Below are 3,961 nucleotides of genomic sequence, written 5' to 3' on the forward strand. Positions count from 1 at the left end.
TGCTGTACCCACACTGCCACCTAACGGACTTCCAAGCCTATGGGACCCACTTTCACTTGTAGATTAATTCATAAGCTTATTGGGTGGCAATATAATAGGTTAATTACTTAGACTATAAGTTAAATAACAAGACGGTATCAGTGAAGGTATAGTTAATAAACAAAGCTTCAAAATATGAAAAGTTAATTAGTAATGCCATAGGTTAATGAGTAAGATGTGAGCACGGAAGGTTAGGCAATATTTTAGAAGCTAATTAAAATAGTCATACAGTAAATATAAAGGTGTGAACTTGTAAGGCTATTGGGTAATTAGCACGGAGACAACACGGATGGTTAATTTGTAAGTTGAAAGCATGGGAGGGTAATTAGCATGGGAGGGTAATTAGCAAGGTTAGAACACAAGAAGTGAATTAGTAAGGTGTTTACAGGTGTGACTAAAAATAAATACTAATGAAACGATTTTTTTAGGGAAACTCTTACGAAATTTAGGGAAGGTAAGCACGAATATTATGGTAGAGGGTTTCAGGGATTTTTAAGTGTCTGCTGACGATCTTAATAGTTCCTATAATTACTTTATTTATAATTAAACATCTAAAAAAGAAAAAAAAATATTCATTTTCATGAAGTTTTGGGGGCGGATTTTAGGATTATTGATATTTAAATTTGAACAAGGATTTTATCAGATTTAAGAAAGATTTTTCCCTTTATACTGAAGTTAAACAAAATATTAAAAAAAAGCATAAAATAAGTCATATTTACTGATAAAAAAAAAGAAAATATTCCTAAAAGCATGTGTGTAGATTTATTAGCCTTGGAGAAAATCTGAGCTAGGATTTTATGTGCGTATAAACGTCTTTAGTAACCATTAAATATTTAAAAAGAGGATTTCGTCAAATAGCATTAAAATGGTTTGAACACAATATTTTAATGAAGAAATAATCTATTAACTGAAGTAGATATATCTCAGCGAGGATTTCATATGAGTAAAAAATTGTGTCCGTTCATATATTTTCAAAGATTTTACCAGGAACTTATAACAAGATATCCAGAGTTCTTAAAACGAAATTTGGAGAACTTAAGACAGGATTTGTTCATTGTTAAGGTAAAGAAAGAAAAAAATTAGTAAAAAAAGATGAATGTTATAGAAAGTAAAGTGTACTTAAACAAAGACAGACAGACAGACGGAATACACAGACAGACAGATAGACAGATAGATACAAAGACAGATAGACAGACAGATAAATAAATAAAGAGAAATCGAATCGCTATTGGGGGGTCACCATTACTGCCCACTGAGGTACACTAGACAACACAACAACCACTAAACTCTGCAGACTTTTGTTGATCTTAGGAACCAGTACAATTCATTGGAAGTTATTTAGCTGCTAAGTAAGTCATTGAAGCCACACTGATAAATTCACAGGCATTTTATTTGGAAAGATTAATGCAAAAAAAGATATTAAAGTGAATAGTACGATACCATATGAAAATTATTATTATGTTAATGGTATCAATTATATTTTTGTAATAATAATAATAATAATAATAATAATAATAATAATAATAATAATAATAATAATCAATTGATAATTTCTAATAAAAAAAAATATTATAAACATTGTTAGAGAAATAAAAATCGCTGTGCAGTACCGGATGTGGTGGCAGGATTCACTTAGCAACCAGTAATTAGCTTATAGGTTCCTGAGGGCAATATAAGTCAGCCGAGTTTTGTGTAGGTAATAATATTAACTCTGTCTGACTGTTTCTCTGTCTGTGTGTGTCTTTCTATGTTTCTCTCTCTTTCTCACTCTATCTATGATTATTTTCCTTTATCTTTTCATTTATTTCTTTAAGTTTATTTCCTTCTTGTGCCTTAGTAGCCTCTTCTTTTTCCTCTTCTCTCTCCTTCTCCAAGTAAAGGCAATGGTGGAATGAGAGTGAAACCGTAAAACTGAACAAATACGAATAAAGGAATAAAGAGAATAGGTGATAATGATGCTTAAGGTGACGAAATTATTTACCTGTGATAAAAAAACTAATTAAGTACACCTTGTCGACACAGAATTAAGATAAACATAAGAACTAATTAACTTGTCTATCATGAAAAGTTAATCAAGGTGTGTGTGTGTGTGTGTGTGTGTGTGTGTGTGTGTGTGTGTGTGACCGACCTTTAAAAACATAATTAGATTGAGTTTGATGTTACTGTGTTAATATGAGACCTGTTTTCCATATACACATAAACAAGAACTCATTTTTATTTTATGAAAGAGGAATTATTGTGATTATTTGTGTGACCCAACGAAAAGAACAAACTAGTGTACTAACATATAGTCGAATTTCTTGTAGGTTAGGTTAGTTTAGGTTAGTTTCATATAAAGAAAAATATAAGTATCACGAAAAAGGTGAATTGTGTGTGATGAATATTTTAGTTATATATATAAAAAATACCTCTTTTGAACTGAACACACTGTTGGTTAATAAGGTTCATAGACTAACCCACGTGTTCATATACTAACCCACGTGTTCATATACTAACCCACGTGTTCATAGACTAACCCACGTGTTCATAGACTAACCCACGTGTTCATAGACTAACCCACGTGTTCATAGACTAACCCACGTGTTCATAGACTAACCCACGTGTTCATATACTAACCCACGTGTTCATATACTAACCCACGTGTTCTGGAGCTAACCCACGTGTTCATAGACTAACCCACGTGTTCATAGACTAACCCACGTGTTCATAGACTAACCCACGTGTTCATAGACTAACCCACGTGTTCATAGACTAACCCACGTGTTCATAGACTAACCCACGTGTTCATATACTAACCCACGTGTTCATATTATACATATGGTCATGTTTTATATTCACATTATATAATTTTCATGTTATATCATATTCATGTTAGAGTCATCTTTATCACAGTCAAAATCATGTCAGTACCCATTCATGTCATATTCACGCACAGATAAATAGTCTTATCATAGTCATCTTTAGGTTCATACCATACTCATACTCATATCACTATTCATATTACATACATACATTACATACAGTACATACATGCATACATTACATACCTACCTACATACATACATACAATCATACATACATACATACATACATACATACATACATACATACATACATACATACATACATACATACATACATACTCAAATCTAAAACAATTACTAAAACAAAAACAGCAAATACGAGAAAATACACAACAAAGGGTTTAAATCCGTAAATCTTTTGATCCGTGGATTACAAGGAAACTAGTTTAATCCTCGTAATTTTGTGTTTTAGTCTGATAGAAAACAATGACAAAAAACAACTATGAATCCTTTATTGTTTTGGCTGGATTACTGACCAAACAATTGAGTTAGTCTTTAATTGGTCCAAGTCTGGTGTTGTGGAGAGTCTTAACTCCTTCCTTGTTACATTAAAGAAGAGAAATTTATAGAATGGATCACTTATTGTTTTGGATCACTTGTAGAAAAGGTGAATGGATCAGTATTTATTTAATATTGGATCTCTTGCATATAAATTTAATGAATTTTTTTTAGGGGTCATTAATAGAGAATAATCTAATTGAATAAACCTCTACTATCGTTTATAGCAAAGAAGATGAAAGGATTAATGATTATTAGTTCTGGATCGGTGTCAGTTGAGACAAGTAAATCTTTAAGAAGAATAAACATTATCAACTCAAAAATTCTATATCCATTTTCACACCGTCTCATTCTTTGACCTTTCCTTTGAACTCTAACCTTTGACCTCTCTCTTCACCCGGTGTATCGTATTTGTTGGATATGGTCTAGATTCGTCCAAAGGTCAGCCCAGGTCAAGGAATTTTCAATATACACCTGTTGTTTTATTTTATTTTTTATTTTACAGTATTGTCCAACAACATTTGAACCTCGTCGACCTAAAGAGAGAGAGAGAGAGAGAG

This window comes from Homarus americanus, unplaced genomic scaffold, assembly GCF_018991925.1.
Source record: "Homarus americanus isolate GMGI-L3 unplaced genomic scaffold, GMGI_Hamer_2.0 scaffold58237, whole genome shotgun sequence".
NCBI lineage: Eukaryota > Metazoa > Arthropoda > Malacostraca > Decapoda > Nephropidae > Homarus > Homarus americanus.